We start from the raw sequence: 25,047 nt of genomic DNA, 5'->3' as shown, positions 1-25,047 counted from the left end.
TGCAGAAGGGGGTCAAATTTTAAAAGAAGACAGGATCACCTGAGTGGATCTCAGGTTTCAAATATGCTACAGTAATATTTGGGGAAAAATATTGTAGAAAATTTTAGACCACAGAAAAATGAATTTTATAACAAATACCTGAATATTCACCGTTCTGCCATTAACATTTGAATATACTTGCTTTATCACATAATTGATCTAGCCATTCATTCATCCATTGATCCATCTGTCAATCCATCTTTCCTAATATATTACAAAGTAGAAAGTTATGGTAATTTTTTGAAACACTAACCTTCAAGTATTTTCCCCTCCCCTTCCCTTCCCTTCCCTTCCCTTCCCTTCCCTTCCCTTCTCCTCCCTCCCTCCCTTCCTCCCTCCCTCCCTTCCTTCCTTCCTTCCTTCCTTCCTTCCTACCTTCCTTTCGAAGTGGGGATCAAGCCCAAGGTCTTGTACATGCTAAGCACAGACTCTATCACTGAATGACACTTGCAGCTAACCTTTGATTCTTTTCTTGGAACTTCTGTGATCTCTCTATTTCTCTGAGAGAATGGAGAATGGACAGGACCTGGAGTCTAACTGCCTGGCTTGAAATCCAGCCTTGCCCTCTCCTAGCCAAGTGACCTGTGTAACCTTACTGTGAATGTCCTCATCTGTAACAAGAGGATAACAACCATACTTACTTCATGAAGCTGTTGTGTGATTAAATGAGGTAGTGCGTGTAAAGTGTTTGCAACAGTCATTGGCCACAAACACTCTTGGGGGACTAAGTTTCACTAGGTAGTGAAATTTAATTAAATTGTTACCTAGGGCTGGGGATGTGGCTCAAGGGGTAGCGCGCTTGCCTGGCATGTGTGCGGCCCAGGTTCGATCCTCAGCACCACATACAAAGATGTTGTGTCTGCCGAAAACTAAAAAAAATAAATATTAAAATTCTCTCTCTCTTTAAAAAACAAATTGTTACCTAAACCTCATGAAGTAGTGTCTTTATTATATAATATAATGAATATTAGGTATTATTGTTTGTTGCAGCAGAAATTCATAGAGGGAAAAAAATCTGTTTAGTTTGTGAGTTTTAAAACAGGTTTTTGAAGTGTAGTACAAAGGAAGGAAGGTTTTTTTTGAAAGTAACTGAACTCTGCCTATCAAAAGCCTAAGTACTCTGGGATTAAGAGTCTCACCTGACCAAGTTATATAAAAATGCCCAGCCATGGGGGAGAGAGAGCTGACCTGGGAGAAACTGTGCAGGGCGTCATGGACTCGCCTCAGTTCAGGCTGATTCTCAAAGTTGGGGTGAGAATTTTGTGCATGAATTCAAGATTCAACAGCTGAGAAAAATTGTGCTTCTCTGTAGTTATCTGGGCTGTGCAGGGTAGGCTCTTGCCCTCTGATCATTTTCTCTTTTTAATCCCATTCCTTTCTCCTGTTAAAACTAGAATTCATCATCTACAATCTCAGAAAAGGGAGGCCACAAGAAAAAAAAAAAAGGTAATTTTCTTTCTTTTTAAGCAAAAACAAACAAACAAACAAAACCCCCCAAACCAACAACAAAGATCTGGCCCAAAGCACCTTTGGAAGAGTAGAGTGGTTTCTGGACTAGAAGAGAAGGCAGTCCCAGTCAAACTTGAATAAGTTGGTCCTCCTGATTTGGGTGGGGGGGAGGATGGCCTCCCAATTATACTTGATTTTTTTTTTTAAATAAGTAGTCTTATTTTGAAGACTCCAATTCAGCATTCTACTAATAATTGCAAGGTATGGCAACTTTAATATGACATGAATAGCTGGAATTCTCAAAACTTTAGAAGATATTTTTTTGCTTGTTTTCTTTGAAGTATTAGGGATTCAACTCAGGGCTTTGTACATTCTGGACAAGTTTTCCACCACTGATGTACATCCCCAGCCCAAAATATTTAGGAGGATTCACTGCACTTGCTGATTTGAGTTGATTGTAATTTTAAATTTCCTTAGTTTCTGCTTTTTAATTTAAAATTATCATTCTAGGCATTTAAGAAGGGTAAACTAAATAAAAAATAATGAGTTGTGTGATGTTGGATATTTCCATTTGTTCATCTGCAAATGAGAATTAAAATAGGATCTACCTAACGAGGTGGTTGTGAGGATGAAATCAGTTAATACATATGTGCTTATGACCATACTTAGTGCAGAGTAGGCACTTGAGAATTGTTAGGTGATAGTTTTTCCAGGGTTCTTTGCAAAGGTACCTGGAGCGAATTTGCATCAAACCAGTACATGCGGTTGCTTCAGTTTTCTCTTCCCTTGGCCAGAAACACACTAAATCGTCTCCAAGTTCAAAGCATTCAACAAACAGTGGCAAGGCAGAGTCACCAGAAATGTGCACCTGATTTCCATGACAAATATGGTCAAGCTGTATTAGATAGGAGCCACTTTCTGTATTGCTGTATGGACAAATACAGCAAAACAAATTGAAATCTAATAGAACCTTCCCCCTGTTGGCAGAATCGCCCCAAAGGAATGGAGAGATTAGTACTCACGCGATCTGATGTAATAGTGAATTTTGAAACCATCTCATAATTGATGCCAAGTAAAAGCACTGTGAACCTATTAAATGTGGCATATTGATGAAAAAGAACACACACACACACACACACAAAGAAAGAATTGTTAGGTGATTCACAAGTTCTTCTGCCCTACTAATGATACTTAATGGTTTTTCCATAGTTCATTATTTTCATAATGATGACTTCACAAAGAGTTGGGAAGGCAAGTAAGAATATTTTCTGAGATGAAACATTTCCCGCCCCCTAACATTTAATAGAACTGTCCTGTGCACTACTTGTGCCCTTCCCTCCATTTATATGTTGAAGCCCTAACTCCCAATATGACAGTATCTGGAGATATGATCCTTAGGAAACAAAATTGAATGGAGTCCAAAAATGGGGCCCTGACAGAACTGGTGGTCTTATAGGAGAAGATCTCTCTAGATCCCTCCATCCTCCACCCACATGCTACAAGGAAAGGCCTGGTTAGACACAGTAAGAATGTTGCCCTCTACAAGTCAGGAAGAGGGCTCTCACCAGGAACTGACCCTGATGAACATTGGTCTGGAACTCCAGCCTTCAGCAATGTGAGAAAATAAATTTCTATTGCTAAAGTTACCCAATGTTCTATTATGGCAGCCTGAGAAAACTTAAAACAGACTGCTAATTAATAAGTAGTGAAGACTTGAAAACTCTTAGAGTTGCAATCTATTTATGAGAGAATGGGCACTGCCACTCAAGTTTTCTTACCCCAACCTGCTTTCACAGGGTCCCTGATGACTGGGCAGAATGATGAAGGGAAAGAAAACCTGACTTCTTGGCTCAGTCCCGTCCCTCATCCACTGAGTCATCTTGGACAAATCTTTTAACCAACTTTTTTCTCCTTGGTACAAAAGGAGGTGTAGGAGAATAATATATTCATAGTTGTATAATAGGGTGGTTATGCATTTGAATCAATAATGAGGCTGAGATGAGGAGAAGCAACAGTATAGAATAAAGGCCAAGAACCTAGAAGACAAAGACCAAGAGCCAGAAGCTGCTGTAATGAGAATAAGTCCCTTGGTCTTTTCAGAGGTGCTGAGAGGGCGTTGGCTTTCCACTGGAGGGGGAAGTCAGTCTCAGTGAGTGGTCGGCTTGCCATCTGGATTAGGAAGAGGCTCTGGCAAGATGAACCCACATCATCTCCTAGTTCTTGGGTTCCATAACTTAATGAATACAGGGGTGAATAAAGGAACAAAGGAAGATGAACTCCCATGTGTGCTAACAATGAAATATATAATTGGTCTCTAAAGTCCCTTCTGAAGAATGCAAGGGGTTCTCTTCCTTCATTCACATACATATTTCTCTACTTGTGCTTGATATTCATTTGGGGTGCCTCATCTGGGTCTTCAGCACCTCCTGGTATAGCCCTTGCCCTATAAGCCACTAGGGACAATGCATGGACTCCTCTTTCCTCATCTCTCACCCACACCTGTAGGGTACATATTAGGTTAGGTCTAGGGCTAGATCTCTTAGAGAAATGTTCACTTTCAGCTCTGCCCTCACTACCATACACCTTTGAACAAGTTTCTTAAGCCCCCTATGCTACATGCTATTTTATTTTATTTATTTTAATTTTAATTTTTGTAGGACTAGGATTGAACCCAGGGCTTTGTGAATGATGGCAAGTATTCTACCACTGAATAGAATAGCCCCACCCTCTGTATAGTTGTTGAAAGGATTAAATGATATAATTGTTAGAAACTCCCTCCCAGTTTTGAATCCACTGAGAACAGGGTCTATGTTTCTTGTTCTCATGCTTAGCATGCAGTATATATTCAACAACTGTTTCTTTTCTTTTTGTGGTGCTGGGGATTGAACCCAGGGCCTTGCGCATGTGAGGAAAGTACTCTACTGAGCTAGATCCCTAGCCCTCTTTTCTTAATTAATTAACTAATTAATTAATTATTTTTTTGCTGGGGATGGAACCCAGGGCCTCACACATGCTTGACAAGTGCTGTGCTACCGAGATACACTGCAGCCCATTTTTGTTTTTATTTTGAGATAGGGTCTCACTGAGTTGCCTAGGCTGGTCTTGATCTTGAGATCCTTCTCTTTCAGCCCCTCATAATTTTTTTAAAAAAATATGATACATAAAAATTGTATATGAAAATGGGGATACTTGTGATTTTTCCATACATGTATACATTATATAACATTTATAGTAGGTTAAGCACATCTATTTCCTCAAATATTTATTCCCCCCTCCTGGTATTGGGGATTGAACTCAGGCTTCTCACACTGAGTTACACCCCTATCCCTTTTGATTTTATTTTGAGACAGAGTCTAAGGCTGAGGCTGGCCTTAATCTTGTGTTCCTCAGCTTCCCTCGTAACTGGGATTACAGGTGGGAACCATCCCCATCCCAATGATTTCTTTATGGTGAAAACATTCAAAATCCTTTCTTTGAGTTTATTAAAATATATAGTACCTTATCATTATCTATAGTCACTCCATTGTGCAATAGCATATTAAAAGTTATTCGTATCTAACTATAACTTAGTATGCATTGATCAGCTTTCCTCAAACCCTTCCTCTGTTTTTGTTTGGTTGTTTGTGGTGCTGGGAATCGAACCCAAGGACTTGGGTGTGCTACACGAGTGCTCTATTTCCGAACTATATTCCTATCCCCATCAACTGTTTTAGAACAAATAAAAATGTTTTAGCTTGATGTCTGGAACATAGTAAGTGCTCAAGAAAAGAAGGCTATGTGTATCTCCTTCCCTCGTGGTCATCAGTGACTTTTGCCCATCCTGCACATCTGGCCTAATTTAGGCCAGTGAGAGTTAGGCCAGGTCTTTTTCTGACCTAATAATGTAAAAGAGACACTCTCTTTCCATTAAGGTTGCCAAGTTGGTAAAAGGTAAGCCTCAAACTGCTGCAGCCTTCTTATTCCATGTGGTAAGAATCTGCCCAGGACAAAGCCAAGAGAAACAAAAGCAGATCTGAGGGAATGGAAGGAAACTGACTCCTGATGATAGTCTTTAACATCTGAATCCAGCTAAAAGCACAACAGTCTATGCCTTTAAGAGCTTTTAGATAGGTAAAGATCATTATGCTCAGGGAGAATCAGGCTGGAATGGAAACACCAAGAAATGACATACAACCAGAATTTAGTGAGCAGAGGTAGACCTCTGGGTAGGCACGGAGAAAACATCTGAAAATTTGAAAGTAATTTCCATATCTGAAAAGATAAGAAAACGAGAAATGTAAGTTAGCCAGGTAAATGGAGGTGTTATGGGGTTGGTGTATGTGAGAGTATAGAAAGGTAAAGCAATAACTCAGGCAAAATAGTACGGTACTTTCAGGGAATTCAATATGACCAAAACATACATAAATATTTCCTCAAAATGTGTTCAGCTGCAAGTAAATGACAATCTGATTAACAGTGACTTAAGCAGCCAGGTGCAGTGGTGCATGTCTGTAATCACAGTAGCTTGGGAAGCTGAGGCAGGAGGATCACAAGTTCAAAGCCAGCCTAAGCAATTTAGTGAAACTCTATCTCTAAATAAAATTAAAAAGTCTGGGGATGTGGCTCAGTTGTTAAGCGCCTCTGGGTTCAATTCCTGGTACCTAAAAAAAAAAAATAATAAAATAAAAAATAAATAGTGACTTAAGCAATGAAAACATTGAGGTAGAGTTGAGATTATGATTCAGTAATGTCATTAAGATGCTGAGCTCTTCCCATCTTTCTGTCTCACCATCCCCAACTTTTTTCTTTATGCATGTTACTTATGAAAAACAGAATAATAGTCCCTAAAGATATCCACATCTCAATACCCAGAACCTATGAATATATTACCTTACATGGCAAAAAGAACTTTGCAGATGTGATTTAGTTAAGGATATTGAGATGGGGAGATTATTTTAGATTATCCAATTAAATCCAATATAACCAAAAGTATCCTCATAAGAGGGAGGAAGAGTCAGAGACAGAGATATGTTGGAAGCAGATGTCAGAGGAAGAGGAAGAGATTTGAAGATGCTATGCTACTTGCTTTGAAAATAAAGAGAGAGGCCACCAGCCAAGAAATGTGGGCTGCTTTTAGAGGTTGGAAAAGTTCTGAGCTCCAGAACTATAGTATAATAAGTGTGTGCTTTAAGCAAGTTGTGAAAATTCGGCAACAGAAAACTAATACATCACACATGGCTGCAAAATAGCTGACAGACCTCAGATATTACTTTAATTTTAATGCAGGAAAAAAGGGGCAGGAGTTTAAAAAAAAAAAAAAAAAAAAAAGCCTGAACACACTGCATCTAATCCCTTTAGTCAGGAAAGCAAAATGCTTCTTGGGTACCTTAGTGATTGATTTCTCCTGCAAATCATTGACCAGAACTTGGATGTAATGGCTATCTCTAGCTGCAAGGACAGTATCTCCTTTTCCAGTCTGATTTGTTTTATAAATGGGTTCAATCCCTCAATGAAAACAGAAGAAGTTTGGGTCAAGGTGTAGAACCTGGGAGGAAGTGACTGAAGATGCCTCTCATCTGGGAGAAAGGGCCATGGGAAAGTTTTGGTCCTATGTACTAAGAGTCATTTGCCTTCAGCAGCCTGTAGCAGAGTGATTGAGTGCCTTAGAAACTGGGTTTCTCATCATTGGACATGTTGGAATTCTGGGAAAGTGAGAAATGGATGTGCTTCTCTAAGGAGAACATTTGAAGGACTTTACTTGGGGATCACTGGTATGCGCCTTGAGCCAGTTACTGGGGCCTGTGATCTCATGAGTTTATTGTAAGAGAGAGTCATGACTGCCCACAAATGATAAGGAGTGCAAGCTGGAATATTAAAGCTAGAAGAAGGACTCCAGAAAGCAAAAAGAGAGCAATAACTGAGTGGCAGGGAAGATGAATAAAATCAAGTAAGCTCTTAGGGGTATAATATAGAGGAAGCCAGGCATTGACCTGTTTGGTGGCCCTCCAGTCAGGATGCAAGCTCCCCTCAGTGAGAGGAAGTTATGAGATTGGAGATCATAGTCAGAAAGTTGGGTAGGCTCCTTGGCACAGGATAGATCCCTGGGCAAAGGATCTAGCAATTATATCTTTTGGCAAAAGATCAGAAGCTTGCTCTAATGTGCCAGGAGAAGCACACAGCACTTAGGACAGTAAAGAGTAATTTTGGTAGGGAAACATAAGCTTTCTTGGGTAGGGATTACCCTCTTTGATATTGAGGACTGCTCTGCTAGTTCTGGTTGTTGAGTAGAAGTTCGTTTGTATTCTCCAGACCTCTCTGTGGGGGAGCACTTTCCTTGATCCCCATCCCCATCTCCTATGTAGGACTTACATGTACGTACAGATGTGTATGTGCAGAAATGACCATTGCATCCATGTTTGTAAATAACAAGAAAGAGAAACAACCTAAATGTTCATATGAAGGATCTTGGTTAAATGAATTATGCTATATCCCTGGAATGGAATATGCTGAAGCCATTTATATGAAAGTTTTGGAGTAAGTTTCATATTAATATTAAGCAATTGTAGTCAGATGCAGAGCAGTTTGTGGAACATGTATCCATGAGGGTTGCTGTCCAGTGAGGATAGAGACTATAGTTTTGGGGAAGAAGGAAGACATACTTTTGTTTATTCTGAAAAAAAAATTTAGAAGATATATTGTGCTAGTTGTTTATTACTTATATGAAACCACCTCAAAACTTAATGGCTAATCTAACATTTTACTTGGTTACAAGTATAGAGGGCAACAATTAGGGTGTGTGGCAGCTATTCTTTTCTCCTGGCCTTGCCTGTGGTCACTTATATGGCTGCAGTCATCTGATGACTAGATGAGAATGGATGGTCTACAATGACCTTACTTAAATGTTCAGATGTTAGCTGGGTGCCTGGTGCATGTCTATAATCCCAGTGATTTGGGAAGCTATGCAAGTTCAAGGCCAGTCTTAGCAAGACTCTGTTTCTAAATAAAATAAAAAGGGCTGGGGATGTAATGGAGAGGTAGAGTACCCCTGGATTCTATCCCCAGTAACTCTCCCCCACTTTCCACCCCCCGCCCCGACTCTCTTCTGAGCCACCAGCCTCCAGCATGGGATTGGCTTTTTCATATGCCAGTGTTCAAAGACAGTGCAAACCCTCTTGATGTCTAGACTCCAGAGGAGTTCACACAACACTGCTTACTTTTCTATCAGCTAAAGCAAGTCACAAGGCCAGCCCATGTTCAAAGAGTGGGGATTTCTTACTCCACTTCTTAGTGGAAGCAGTTGCAAAGAATCTGTGGCTTTTTTTTTTTTCTTTTTTTTCTTTTTTGTAGTGCTGGAGTTTAAACGTAGGGCCTCACACATGCTAGACAGTGCAATACCACTGAGCTATATCCCTAGTCCTTTTTATTTTGAGACAAGTTCTCACTAAGTTGCCCAAGCTGGCCTAAGTCTTGTGATCATCCTGCCTCTTCCTCCTGAGGATCTGGAATAACTAGGATGAGCCACCATGTCAGGCTTGTGACCACTTTTAACGGACTACTTGCACATATTATTCTTTTCTCAATTAAACTTCCCACTTAATTAAAAACTAACAGTGATAATTGTAATACATTCACAGGATTTTGAGAATTGGTAGGACCTGGGAAATTATCTACTATGAAACTGTTTGGTTTTATAAACAGGCCTTAAAATTTAAAGTGTTTTGGATAAGTTAACATAGTCGGTAAGTGGCAGCATCAGCATTGAAACCTTCTGACTTCCAGTATTGTGCTTTAAATTTCACAGCAGGGCTTCATTTTTCAAACAAGACTTACAAGTGATCTTTGATTAAGAAAACTTAATAACTGTCAGCCCTACTGCTTTCCTAGAACTTTAGAGGTTATAGCTCAACCAAGTAAAAGGAAAAGACTAAATAAATAGTCCAATTATGAGAAAAGCAAAACAGGAATTTGAACTATCTACCATATCTCTTCTCAGGGCTTTTTTTTTTTTAAAGAAACCTAATCTTATTGTATTTGTGGAATAAACAATATACCAAGTCATAAATACCTAGATCAAAATTGTTTTCCAAAAATGTTCAAATGGGCTTATGTGATTTTTTTCCTTTTGAAGTATTTTAAAAGCCAAAATGTATTGTCAAGTATATCTAAGTTATCCTGTTGATTCCCTGGGAATTTAGAAAGTCTCTAATGGCTCTGCCTAGTATTTAATTAATACAGTCTTGAATATAAATTGGTGAATTAGTGAATTTTTAAATTAATTCAACCTCTATTTATTGTGAACCCCTGCTTCAAAATATTGTGCTGAAAACTGTAAAGAACACCAAAAAGAGCCGGGCACAGCGGCTCATGCCTGTAATTCAATAACTCAGGAGGCTGAAACAGGAGGATTGCAAGTTCAAAGCCAGCCTTAGCAAAAGTGAGGTGCTCAGAAACTCAGTAAGACCCAGTCTCTAAAAAAATAGTGCTGAGGATGTGGCTCAGTAGTTGAGTGCCCCTGAGTTCAATCCCCCATAATCCTCCTCCTCCAAAAAAAAAAAGAATAAGGAACACAAATTCCTCCTAAAAAGCTTGAAATCAGATTGGGCTGTTGGTATAGGTCAGTGATAAAGCATGTGCTTATTAGCAAGTGTGAAGCCCAGGTTCAATCCCCAGTACCCCAAAAAATTCAATTTCTAGTTGCAGGTAAAAGTGTATATCTGACTATAAAAAGATAAGGAATAAATGAGACGCTTTAGGGAAGGTATTAGCAAAATGGAATGAAAGTATACAAGATTGATTATAGCAATGCCAACTGGCAGAGTGTTTATTATTATTATTATTATTATTATTATTATTATTATTATTATTAAGACAAGGTTTGGCTACGTTGCCCAGGCTGGTCTCAAATTCCTGGGATCAAGTGATTCCCCCTTCAGCTTCCCAAGTAGCTGGGACTACATTTGTTCACTACCATGCCTGGCTCTCTAAACTGGTATGTATGGCAGAAAGGATGAAGAACTGAAAGAGACATTTTATCTATTAGGGGGGTCATTAAGATTTCCTCACAGAAAATTAGAGTAGGGGAACTTAAAAGACTTAAATCCTCAGGATGCCCTCAGAACTGATAGTCTTCTCTCCACCCTTAAGATCTTTTGGTTCATAAATTTCTGAGTTGAAGAATCCCTGTAATTACTACTATGCATAGGTATCTGGATTAGATGGAGGCTACCAGATAATTAAAATCATAGTTCAGACATATCAAGTGAGCAAAAGCAGGCAAGTGGTCCTTCTAACAGAATTCTTCTTTAACAAGACTCACTTCTTTCTGGGTTTGCTAACCCCGATACAATGACTATGTATTCTTATGGAAAGGAGGAGATGCATGAAAAGAACTGCTTACTTTATGTAAGTTCTTTAATTTTTGTCTTTGTTTTTCACTGACATTTTCCTTTGTGTTCAAATTCACCTAAATAAAAAAAGATAAATGGCTAAGTAGATGTTCTCAAACAAACAAAAAAGCTAAAGTTATTCCATATTTTAGTGAAAATGAATGATAAAATATTCTATCAGTTCAGAACATTAACCTATAAACTACTACTAACAGCATTTACACCCTGAGAACTAGTTGCGTTGTCATGAGGATGGAGTTTTAACCAGCTGTTGTTTCTCTCTGGATTTTAATAAGACTTATGATCCCTGTTGATGGGTGCCTGTGTTATTTTTCAACATCTGGTCACCTTATGATATGCAGGTGCTAATGGAGCAAAGCATGTATATCAGCAGATAAATATGAACACTATATTTTTCTTGAGGGACAACATATATTCTTGGGACTTTTATTGAGTTACATTTTACTCATCCTAAAATATTTAGAGTTATGTACTTAAAAGATACAGAGCATAGGTATTACATCCACAGAAAGTATTTTAGTCAGTGAATGTTCAATGTAGCAAGGTAGAGATGAACTTAACACGTCTTGTAGACTGAACTGGGAACAGACTCTTCAGCCATAAAATGCACTTAACAGTCTATTTAATAGTGGTGAGGTCCTTGAAAATGCAATATCCATGCTAATCTCGCCTTTTTTCTAAATCACAGATGAAAAATAGGTCAGTTAGGTAGAGCCTTCTCTTTCCATTTAAAGGGTGACATTTAATCTATTTAAACAACTACCAAAACTTTATTAATTCAATGTAAGATAAGCGTGCTGAGCAAGTAGAGAACTTTATTAAGAATACAAGTTTCGGGGCTGGGGTTGTGGCTCAGTGGTAGAGTGCTTGCCTAGTATGCGTGAAGCACTGGGTTCGATCCTCAGCACCACACAAAATAAATAAGTAAATAAGAACACAAGTTTTTCCAAAATTTGATCTGGATGTTCTTAGAACTCAGAACTCAAAAAAAAAAAAAATCTCTGTGTGGGGATTTTTATCAAATCAGTAATGTCAAGGAAAGATTAGACAAAAACCAGAATGTAATTAAATCTCACACGTGAATTGACTTAAAGAAAGTGAGTATTTCACAAAAATAAGGGGTAAAAATTAGAAAAGGAACCTCCAGAGAAAGATTTTCCATTTCCCTGATGCCTTCAGGGAAAATTCATTTGGGAAAAGAAATATACACAGCCAAAAGCTTCCAGCAAAGGAGAAACCAAGGAGTCAAATTAGGTTTAATGTACCAGCTTTGGTGCATTTCATTTAAACCACAATGTTCTGTAGAATTCTTTGGAGAGGAAATGCAGGGTAACTGATGAATTGTAATTGCATTTCACTGGGGTCTATTTTGGAGAAAGACTGTTCCCACTTTTCTTTTCCAGCCCTTCTCATTTATTTGAATGGGATTTAGTACTCTTTGGCCCCACCTTTCCAATCAGCTCAAATGTATACCTAGGGTATTGCAGTAGTTCCATCTTTTCCAAGAACAATTATAAACAAGAGCACTCCACAATTGGAGAAGTAAATAATAAAGCAACATTACACAACAGCTTTGGTAGGGGTTTTCAAAAAAAGTTTTTTTTGTTTAATCTCATCATACACTGTCTAGGGTTGCAGGTTTGGGTGCTGTAATTGAAGGTAGAAGTTGCTTTACCCCTCCTAAACCTCTTCTCTGGATCCCAGAAGAAATCCTGGAAGAGAAAGGGCATCTAGAGGTTACTTCTCCTGCTTAACAGACTACTGTGGATTCAATAACAGTTTAGTTCTGTTCAGTTCAGCTCCTATTCCAGAAAACTAACTCCATCAATTATAGAAAATAACTTTTTATAGATAGATTTTTTTTTTTCCAAACCTGTCTTCACTGCATATCCAGGAAGGATTATTTTCCTTTACACCATCAAAGTACCTAGGTTCTTTCCTTCATTTTATGAGAATCATTCAGGTGATATGTAGTAGCTGCTATTATTGGGCACATGTGGTACCTCACTTAGATTTTTAAATCCATGTTCCCAAAGGCAGAGTGCTGCTATTGACAATCCTGCCACCTCCTTTCTCATTAAAGCCAGACTCCAAATTCCCTACCAAACTAAATGGTAATATAAAAATCACACCCTACCTATTTTATTTCCTGCCCCTTTCTCGACAATTCTTTTTAGTTTGGCAATCTTTTAAAAACTTTGGTGAACAAAAGCAAAAAATCAAGTAGGAAGCAGAGCTTTTATTTTGGGCTTTACCCTGTTTCTCTGGTATGGACTTTGATTCCTTACTATAAATAAAAATTTATTTAAAAATCTGACTTTAAATCTTAATGTATTTACTGTAAATTTTATAAGTTGGAACCTCTTACCATCTTGATTTATATGATTTTAAAATGGAGTTCTTGCCATTTCCCTCGGGAAGACTCTGTAGTTTGAATAGTTCTTACTGGCAGGTTGCCTCCTTTATATTTAGCCCAAATTTTCATTTTCAAGGACCATTTTAGACATGTACCATGATAGCTCTAAGCCAATGGATCTGTGTGCCACATAATAGAGTGTGACAATTCGCTCAGTTGTGAAAGACACTGGAGATAATGTAATAAAGCAGCATTTGTGTTATCACATTGGCTTTACAAATCCACTTAAGCACTGACCCAGCGGTGTTACTCATTATTGGGAATTACAGATGTTTATAGTTCTTCAAAAATTATCTTGGGCTAAGTTATAATATATATTGTACATTTAAATTGAAATTCAAAATCCTGGGCTGAGAGAGATGTAAATTTGTGACACTCCTTGGAGGTTTGGGGTCCATGAACCAATGAATACATTATATTGCCACATTAAAGGCTCTTTTTATCTATAAAGATATAAGCACTATCCTAAATTTTTTAAAATAACTTCAAAAAACAGACTGTTAAAATCTTATGACTTTATAGAACTTAGACTTCTACACCAAATTGTATCTGTGGAGCTATAGATTTATATTTCTTCTGTCGATTTATATTTTTTAGATATTATGTATAGAAAATATGGATTATGTTATTAAAATTGCTGCTAAATTATGTTCCAATAACACTGAACTGTATAGCAGGAGCATTATTTCTTTTATGGTTCATATCAACACAATTATTCTTATATCTATTATCATATACACATACACAGTAGATAAATTTGTTTATGTATGAAAATAATTCCAACTGGCATCTGACATTGATAGCAAAAATAACAATGCTTATATTCTTCTGGAATGTACATGATATTAGTTGGTAAGTTCCTTAAGGGCAGGCTTTTTTTTTTGTTTTAATATTTTTTAGTTGTCAATGGACTTTTTTATTTTATTTATTTATATGCGGTGCTGAGAATCGAACCGAGTGCCTCATACATGATAGGCAAGCGCTTTATCACTGAGCCACTACCGCAGCCTCCAAGGGCAGGCTTTTTGTTTAATAAATATTTGTTAAAATCAATGAGTATATACATAAGTAATTATAAGTTAACTTTATTAGTTTCATTTAAATAATAAATGTGAGGTTGGTTTCTAAAGTACCAAGAGTTTCCTTTCACTTTTAATGCTGCTCTGTGATTTGAAACAAAATTTGTGTGCAAGGGAGAGGAAGAAAAAACCTGAGAGGTAGAGGGGAGAGAAGGGGGAGAGGAGAGTAGGGTATCTAGCTCAAATATTTTATAAAGAGAAATGTTATGTGAAAACTGTCAGAATTGAAGTGGAGTCCCTTGTATCACTCTTACAACAACAAAAAAGGTAATGATATGAAGGAAGAATTTTTATACATCACTGCCACAAAAGACTCTGCCAGAATCACAAGCTTGCTGAGAGACCATAACAATGTTACACAAAAAGTACTTCTGCTAGGACATCTGCCCAACATTGTCCATTCAACCTTGAGCTAATGCCACTCTTGTTATCAATCATTATGGCCAAGCATTGTTGTTTCAAAATATCTGATATAATCCTTCTAATTTTTATTTTAAAAAACTTCCCCTTGCCAACTGTGGCAGCACACACCTATAATCCTGGCTACTTGGGAAGTTGAGATAGGAGGATTGCAAATTCCAGGCGAGCCTGGGCAACTGAGTGAAATCTTGTTTCAAAATAAAAAACAAAAAGAACTGGGGATGCAGCTCAGTGGTGAAGTGTTCCTGGGGTTCAAACCCCAGTACAGCAAAAACAAAACAAACAAAAAAAACTTCTCCTTGCCTCAGCCTCTTTGAATATGCCTATAGTTTGCTATGGCACAATTGCAATGCTCTGCTATTCCCAAACATCCTTATTCTTTGGAGAATCTCTCTCTGATTTATGTACTTATTTATTTATTATTGTGTCCTATTGGGGATTGAACCCAGGGCCTCATGCATACTAGCAAGCACTCTATCACTGAACTACCTCCCCAGCCCTCTGGCTGGTTTTTAAAATTTAGTTTGACATAACTTATTTGGCAACCCAGTAGAATTGTTTATATAAGAAAGAGAGAATAACAGTTTTATTTATTTATTTATTTTTTAGAGAGAGATAGAGATTTTTTAATATTTATTTTTTAGCTTTTGGCGGACACAACATCTTAGTTTGTATGTGGTGTTGAGGATCGAACCCGGGCCGCACGCATGCCAGGTAAGCGCACTACTGCTTGAGCCACATTCCCAGCCCTTATTCTTTTTCTTTATTTATTAGATTTCAAAATAATGAATCTGTTTTCTAGCTTCCTCCATTTTCTTTTTTTCAAAGAAAAGCATCATTATGAACTCATGGAAAATTTGATAGACAATATATATTATGTGTCTCCATCCATTGTAGTCTCTGTGCTTATTGATGTTGAGTATGTGCCTGGCCAATGGAATATTTTCAAGTTAGCTTCTAAATCCTTTTGACATGACCTCACTAGGGTTGCTTGGGTCATAATTTCCTTGCTATCTGGTATAACAAGATATTTTAGGTTTAATTTTGCGTATTTCTTTTCCAAATCTGTAATTAGTTATTTCTCCAAAGTTTATATTAGTAGGAAATAGTATTTCCAAGTTATAATTTGCACACTTAGTATGCTCATTGTGGTTGGGTTAGCCTTTATTTCTATTACTTTATGTGGAAAGAGAGTGTGTGTAAGTCCATTTTCTGTTTCTAATAACACAATACCACAGACTGATATAAAGAAAAGAGATTTATTTTAATTCATGGTTCTGGAGGTGTAAGGCTGCATCTGGCAATGGCCTTCTTGCTAGCAGAGTCCTAAGACAGTGCAGGGTATCACATGACCAGAGACAGGGCACATGTGTGAGTCTGTGTGTCTCTTCTGGTCTCCTTCCCCCTTCTTATAAAGCCACCAGGGTTCCATCATGGGGGCTTGACCCCGTGACTTTATCTAATCCTAATCATCTCCCACAGACCCCCACCTCTAAACCTCATAGTCATATTAAGTTTCCACCTTTTACTACTTCACAATGTAATTTCAGTGTATGATGCCTCGGGGAACCCACTTACACCATATCTAAAACATAGCAGCTAGGAAATAAGTTTTCTTTTTATTTACTACTTCCTTCTTTCTTTTTTTTTTTTGAGACAGGGTCTCACGGTGTTGCTCACACTGGCCTTGAATTTGCATTTTTCTGTCTTAGCCTGCCAGGTAGCTGGGTTCACAGGCTTGCACCATCATGCCATCGTCCTTTGTTCTTTCCTTCCTTCCAGTAATTCAATAAAATAAATTCCTAATTTATAGTGATATTTAAGTTCTTTTTCTAACATTCTTAACTCATTTTTTTCATGCTAAGTAAAATACTAGGGATAATACTAGGGATGATAGAATTTGAATATCACAACCAGTGTGGTGGCACATGCCTGTAATTTTATTCTATTTCTTTTTTTCAGGGACTGTGGATGGAATTCTGGGCCTTGTGTGTGCTAGGCAAGTACTCTCCCACTGAGCTAAATCCCAAACCCCATATGCCTGTAATTTTAGATATTTGGGAGGCTAAGGCAAGAGGACCAAAAGTTTAGACCAACCTGGACAATTTAGTGAGACACTGTCTCAAAATAAAAAAATAAAAATAAAGGGCTAGGGATGTAGCTTAGTGGTAAAGCACCCTGGGGTTCAATTTCCCAGTATCATAAAAAAGAAAATGAAAAAGAAAAAACTGAATATCAAATAAATCTTCATTTTATCCTGATTTACACATAACAATGGTTCAAAATAACAATTCTAACAACAATTAATTTACCTAATATTAATTAATTAACTTTGCAGTGCTGGGGATTGAGTCCAGGTGCACTTTATCACTGAGCTACATTCCCAGCCCTTTTTATTTTTCACTTTGAGACAGGGTTTAAGTTGGTGAGACTGGCCTTGAACTTGCAATCCTCCTGCCTCAGTGTTTTAGGCAGCTTTTTTGCTGCTGTGACTAAAAGACCTGATCAGAACAACTTTATAGGAGGAAAGGTTTATTTAGGGGTTTATGGTTTCAGAGGTCAGTACATGGACAGCCAACTCCATTCTTTGGGGCTCAAGGTGAGGCAGAACATCATGGTAGAAAAGTATGGCAGAAGGAAGCAGTTTACATGGTGATCAGGAAGCAGAGAGAGAGGTCTCCACTTGCCAGATACAAATAAATAATCCAAAGCCATGCCCCAATTTCCACCTCTTCCAGCCACATCCTATTACCTCGGTTACCACTCAGTTAATCTCTATCAGGGGATTAATTCACTGATTGGGTTAAAGCTCTCCTAACCCTAGCACTTCTTCTCTGAACCTCTTGCATTGTCTTGCACATGAGTATTTTTGGGAAACCACATCTAAACCAGTTTATGGAGTAGCTGGTCTGCTGCCTCAACTAGCTATTTATTTTAATAGAAATTTATGGTATCTCACAGTAGGGATTTACCATCAAATTACTGTGTTTTAAAGTTACTTGAAATAGTTACTCTCCATGTAGCTAAGCAGGTTGTATTTAGATTCTTTAGTTTCATTTTAGTTTTGAATTGTAGGGATTTATTTTTTTCTGTTTAATTTTTTAAAAATATTTATTTTTTAGTTTTAGGTGGACACAATATCTTTATTTTACACTTATGTGGTGCTGAAGATCAAACCCAGTGCCTCATGCACGCTAGGCGAGCGCTCTACCACTGAGCCACAACCCCAGCCCCTGTTTAATTTTGTTTTATAATTTAATTTGCAAATTTCACATTCATCTTTTTATAGACTAGAATGAAAGTAACTGAGATCCTTGTTTATTTGTTTGCTTTCAGAGCTAGGAATCAAACCCAGGGCCTTGAGCATGCTATGTAATTGCTGTACAGCTGAGATATACCCCCAGCTCCTTGAGATTTGTTTTAATCATAGTTCAGACATGTGTTTGCTTTATCTCTTAGGGAATTCTACAAAGTTTTAAGCCAGAATTTCTAACAGTGTGTTTTACAGATCACTCTGTAGGATGGGAAGTGTAGGATGGAGTAGGTATGGAGATAGGATTTTATTGTCCAGTATCAGGAATGTCTATATTTGTGTGGAAAATCATGATGTACATAACATATGAAAGGCTTTGAGAAGAACTGGAGCAGGGAATCCTTCCCAGATTTATGTAGCCTATTGTTTCAAATTTGTCTGCATCAAAATACTGTCCTCACACTATATATTTAAAAACCAGTAGTTATCTATCCCACTAAATGAGAGTTCTGTGGAACATACTTTGAGAAATGTTGCTCTCAGGTTTTCTCATTTGTATGAAGGGGATAAAAATAGCTGTCTTACCATTTTCTCCGAGTTATTGTAAAGATAAGTGAGCTGGATATTAAAGATTTTGCTAGCATCTATATTGAAACTTGGGGATATGGAGGTTAACTCCAACTGTATGCTACTTAGGTGGACTTATGCCTGTGGGGGCAATGGTATGATGAAACCTGGAGACTTCAGAAGAGCCAGAGATTTTAAACAAATGGAAAATGACATACTAGGGCCAATTGAGGAAGATATACTGACAGAAAAAAGGATACTATTTCAAAGAACAGCTATGATACGATGAATGGTTTTTATCTGGAATTGGGAAGTCCTGGGACCCATATAGAAAAGGGCTTGTTTTCTTCGTGAGTGGATGTGATCTATGAAAAGGACTAGAAATTATGAAGTATTAATGTATGAGAATGTTTGCCTTTAATGTATGAGAACGTTTGCCTATCTCACAGTGTATTACCGCTAATAGAATATGTATTAGTCTGTTAGGTTTCTGTAGCAAAATACCATAAGCTGAGTGATGTAAACAGCAAAAATTTATTTCCTCACAGTTCTGGAGGCTAGAAGTCCCAGGTCAAGGTATCTGCAGGGTTGGTTTCTTCTGAGACCTACTCTTGGATTCATAGATGTCTTCTTTTTCCTCTATCTTTAGGTGGTCTTTCTTTAGTGTGCATGCACATCTATGTCTAAGTTTCCTATTCTTATAAATGTACCAGCTGCTATAATTTGGATTTGAAGTATTCACCAAAGTCCATGTGTTAAAGATTTGACTGCCAGTCTGTTGTGCTAATGTATATAAAATTTATAGGAGGGGCTTTGCTATGGACTGAGCTCCTGCACTAAACAGAACAAACCAAAATGAAGTTACTTATGCTGAACTTTCATGCCACCAAGAAAAAAAAAAAAACAAAACAAGTTGTTTATCTGACCTGAGGAAGTCAGGAGACAGATAATAGCCAGATTTCCACACAAAGTTTGGTTGCCAGTCCAACCAAAAGGTGGTGAAAACCTTTTCCCTAAGGGAAAATTAGGTTAGTGAGAACATGCCTTTGAAGAGATATTGGAACCTTGGCTTCTCCTCCCTGTTTAACTTCCTGGCTACAAGGTGAGCAGCCTCCTCTGCCTGGTACTCCCACTATAATGCACCAACTTGTCACAGACTCAAAAGCAATGTATCCAATAAGCTACACACTAGAACTTCTGAAATTATGATGCAAAATATAAGCTTATTATCTCAGGTATTTTATCCCAGTAACAGAAAGTTGACTACAGCTATTGGGTTAGGGGTCACCCTAATGACTTCATTGAAATGTACCTCTTTAAAATCTCTATCTCCAATGTAGTCAAATCCTAAGGTACTGGGTGAAGACTTCAAACACAGGGATGTTGGGATATGTAATTCAATTTGAAACTTGTCATATACTATTTTATCAGAAAACTTGTATATGAAAGAGTTACCAGATATGGTTATTTTTATGAAAGACGTAGCAGAAAGAAAAGAAATTAAGAAGATTTGAACTCCAATTTCCTGATAGTAACAAGTATAAAATGATTAGGACAATTAATTAGGCTCTTTTCCATTTTAGTTTCATCCCATCCTTTTCCGGGGTGGGTTAGAGATGGCCACAAATTCCTTCCTATTTTTCCTCTCCTTGTATCAGAGCTGGCTCTGTGACTTGACCAATAGAGAAATAAAAGAGTGGTGTTATGTAACTTCTGTCAAAGGACAAAATGATCATAAATTTAATTTAAAGATCTTAATTGGTTTTTATTTACAATTCTAGAATTGTGCCACATCAAGTCAGAATGAGTGTTCTTATAAATTGAATAGAGGAAGTTGACTTTATAGACAGAAAAGGGCTGAGGAAAGCGGAAAGAGGACAAAAAACTGATTGGTCATTTCAAAGTTATTTTCCCTATAAAGGTTAAAGCAGAGGGGACTTTCTTATGATTCTAGCTAAAACTGGACTTTTGTTTGGAAATCTGGCTAGTATCTCTCTCCTGACCTCCTCAGGTCAGATAAACAACTTAGTGGTTTTTTTTGTTTTGTTTTGTTTTTGGTCTGGTGGCATGAAAGTTCAGCATAAGTAACTTCATTTTGGTTTGTTCTGTTTAGTGCAGGAGCTCAATCCATACCAAAGCCCCACTATAAATTTTATTTATACTTCTAAGACTCTGGTTTAAGGTATCTGCACCTTTTGCCTTTGACACTTGGAATGCTCTCTGTGGGAAGCAAGCTGTCATGTAAGAAATTCACCCTGCCTGTTGGGGTCCCTCATGAGGATGTTCTAGCCTCAGTTAATTCTCAGCCCTATGAGGGACGCCAGTCAATGCCACTAGGACAGATTAACTACTCAGCTGAACCCTGCCTGGATTCTTGATCCACAGAATAATGATCAAGTAAAATACTGATGTTTAAGCCATTAAATTTTGGATCAATTTTGTTATATAGCAGAAGATAATCAAAACTATCACTTATTGGCCAAACTGTCTTTGGAAACTAATATTGTTCCTTTTGGTTTATCATCCTTAAAAATGTGACAACTCTTTTTTTTTTGTTTTTTTAAATATTTTATTTTTTCAATTTTAATTGGTCATTACAGTTGTATATAATGGGGTGGGACTTGTTGTTTCACATTCGCATATGCACACAGTATGACAATATAACTTGGCCAATATCATTCCCCAGTATTTTCCCTTTCTTTTCCCTCTTCCCCCCTCCCCCTGGTCCCTTTCCTCTACTTTACTGGTCTCCCTTTGATTTTCATGAGATCCCCCCAATCTTTCTTTTCCTTTTTCCTCTTAAGCTTACACAGATGAGAGAAAACATGACTCTTGACTTTCTGAGTTTGGCTTATTTCATTTAACATATGTTCTCAAGTTTTATAAAAAAAATGTGACAACTCTTGTGAAGGATATGAGTGAAAATTGGTTTCACAGAAAATTTCCAGATAGTTGGAATAGTACACTTTTGGATTGGAATATGAATATATACATGTATGGGTAGGAGAAAGAAAACATCAAAGATAGGTAAATGTTATCAAACAGTGCAAGCATATTAAAGACAAATTAGAAGCCAGGCAGGGTGGCGCATGCCTGTAATCCCAGTGGCGCAGGAGGATTGCAAGTTCAAAGCCAGCCTCAGCAAAAGTAAGGTGTTAAGCAACTCAGTGAGACCTTGTCTCTAAATAAAATACAAAATAGGTGGGGATGTGGCTCAGTGGTCCAGTGCCCCAGAGTTCAATCCCCAGTTCAAAAAAAAGAACTACATGTGTCACATGGAGCAGCCTAGGGCCTGGAACCATTTACTCCTTTTCCTACTTCCCCTCCCTCAAGGTTTTGTGAATAGCCATCAGGCAAACAGAAGTTCTTGGTTCTGAATTTAAAATGCTTCTATTTTTTAGAATAACAGAACTGCTGTTATTTACTGATGATATACTGTATGTCAGGCAATATGTTCAAAGCTTTAAATGCATGATTTCATTTTACTGTCATTAGAACTCAACGAAGATGATATTGTACTATTATTCTTTTATTTATGGGTGAAGTGTTTATATCATAAGATGTTAGGAGATTTTATCAAGGTCACACAGTCAGAAAGTAGAAGAACTGAAATTTAAATCTAAACCTATCTGTCTCCACAGTCAGACACTAGCGCTTGACCAGCATTCTATACTGCCCCTAAATTTGATCTGCTCTATGGTTTTGCTATGGCTTATCCTTTTTTGCTGATAGTAATGTTATCATTCAAAATGCATTTACTATTGGCCAAAGTATATTGTTGTATTTATTGTGTGTGCATGTATGAATATGTTAACAACAAATCCCACAATTATATATAATTATAGTGCACAATAAAAATATGGGAAAAAACAAAAATATATTGTACTTACCAAACAAAATGCATTTACTGAGCATCGGTTAAAGAGGTGAAAAATAGTATCAACTGGAGTGAAAGAGCAAGTGTAGGAAAGCAGATGGCAGTAGAGGGGGAGTTCAGCTTTGAGTTAGAGGCTTTGTGGTCCCTTATATTATTTATTCAATGAATATTGTGAGTTATCAACTTTGTTCTAAATGTTGGGTCAAAGCTATTTGAGTTAAGAGGCAGGAAAGAGAGACTGGTATTGACTTTCATCATTTTAAGATGTATATATTTTCACAGATCAATGTTTCTGAATTATATAGTTTATAATCATTACTAGTTTAAATGATAGCATTTTCAAAAAATATATCTTTAGTTGTTGATGGACCTTTATTTTATTCATTTATTTATATATGGTGCTGAGAATCAAACCCAGTGCTTCACACATGCTAAGCAAGTGCTCTACCACTGAGCCACAACCCCAGTCCCAAATGAGAGCATTTTTGTTGTTGTTGTTGTTCTAAGTGGTACATAAAATAGTAGTGCTGGGGCTGGGGATGTGGCTCAAGCGGTAGTGTGCTCGCCTGGCGTGCGTGCGGCCCAGGTTCGATCCTCAGCACCACATACAAACAAAGATGTTGTATCCGCCGAAAACTAAAAAATAAATAAATAAATATTAAAAAGTTCTCTCTCTCTCTCTCTTAAAAAAAGTAAATAAAAAATAATAAAATAGTAGTGCTGATTCTTACAATCGACAGGACCTTAGTTTCAATAAAACCTGATTTTTGGTCTGCCAAACAAGATTCTTATTTACAAGATGCTTCATATATATGATCTTACAATATACAAGGTTTCTTCCTGTGTTTGTAACCTTATATTTCATCAGCTTACCTTCCTTCTCTTGGCTTTAAATATGTTTTTTTACTCAAGTATGGTTGTCTGTTTTCCTTTTCTGCTAGCTTCCTCATTCTTCAGCAAATGAAATGAAAAGTTGTCATCTCTCCCTCTTTAGTGCCAGCTTCTTTTCAGGGTTCTGATTCATAACTGACACCTGAGTAGTACTAATTTGTTGTTCTGATGTCACCTTGAACTCAATACAATGTACCATCTTTCCCTCCAAGCCAGCTAAGTCGTCTCCACGCTTCCCAAGATCTATCAGTTCTAGTAATTCATACTTGAAGACTTGGGAGCCATCCTTAATTTTTCCCTCTCTTTTGTTTCACTTCTACATATTTAGTATGTTACTAAGACCTGTACATTTTCCCTCTTGCCTTGATCCCTTCCTCTCCAGTTCCACTATTATCATCTCAGTCCAGATCTTTGTCTAACCATGCATTCACTACTATAGTAATTTCTACCTCTCTCTGATTCACCTGATCCATTATCACCATTTCATATTTCTCCTAATACTGTACTACACATTTAACTCTGCTAAAAGTCATTTAATGGCCCCTTATGATAAGTGAATAAATTTCAAACACCACAGCTTGGTTTTCAAGATTCTCCAGTCATCCCTTTCTTTCAGTTCCCACCATGTATCCTTGAGAAAATGTTCTGTACTTTTCAACTGCCACAATTTTGGCTTGACCATTTCCTTTGTCTAGATTCTGACTTTCATTTTCTTCTCTTATCTGATCTAAGCCCAGGTTTTTCTTCAATGCCTAGCTGACTCTTCCAGGAAAAGCATTTCCTGATACTTTGTAGTTTACAACGAGCCCAATGCTCATTGTAAACTCTTACAATGTTTAGTGTATGCACCAATGATGTGACATTCAATATGTGTGCTTCTTCCTTTTATGCATGAAAAAGCCTTTCCAAAGATAATTAAATTCCTGGAGAGCAAAAACTTGGCCAAATTCTTCATATTTACAGGCTGATGGCCATTTATCTGTAATGGAATAAGTTTTAGACCTGGGAGTTCACCTAGCCCTACTGATTCATTTCACAGATGAACAAACTGAGGTCCACAGAGTGTACAGACCCACTTAGTAGAAAGCCGTAGCAATATACAAATATATGCTGATACTTATAGAAGGGTTGGCTTATACAGAATGGCAGGATTCAGAAGGGGGAAATGAGTGTGTTATTTGAAGGATGGAGAAGAATGTGGTTATTTTGGGCAAACGTGGGAATAGGTAAAACTGCCTGATGGGATACGCATAGTGGCTACTGGCAGAGGTGTTTTTATGCACGACCCACACGCTCTGGAAAATGGACGTTCAATCATATTTCTTACATGAATTGACTTCCCAGCCTTGCTATGGATTATTCGTCTTCGCATCCTCGAAGAAAGTGACGGAGATTGGCTGTGCGGCTCCTCCAGAGCTCAGGCCCAAAGGAAGATTTGCTGCCCAATACTTGAGCAGCAGCTAAGGGCTCTCCACTCTCCGACGTGAGCCAGGACCCGCCCCTGATAGGAATTTGTGGGCTAAGCAGCCGCTCAGGCCTTGGCCATGATCCCAGGAAAGAAGAGCAAGGGGCTTTCCACCTGCCCCTGGCCTAACCCGGGTGGCCAGCCCTCTCGGGTTCCACCGTCAGGTGCCCGGCTGCCCATGCGGGCCGCGTCCTCCGGGCACTCA

The 25,047-nt window shown here is 37.8% G+C and overlaps 1 pseudogene; it reads left to right on the top strand.

The window, feature by feature from the left end:
* The first annotated feature begins 2,247 nt into the window (after window positions 1-2,247).
* LOC107141431 lies at window positions 2,248-2,503 on the top strand (annotated as a pseudogene).
* The last annotated feature ends 22,544 nt before the right edge of the window (window positions 2,504-25,047 follow it).

Source organism: Marmota marmota, unplaced genomic scaffold (assembly GCF_001458135.2).
Source record: "Marmota marmota marmota unplaced genomic scaffold, marMar, whole genome shotgun sequence".
Lineage (NCBI taxonomy): Eukaryota > Metazoa > Chordata > Mammalia > Rodentia > Sciuridae > Marmota > Marmota marmota.
This window is presented reverse-complemented; position numbering and strand designations above follow the sequence as displayed.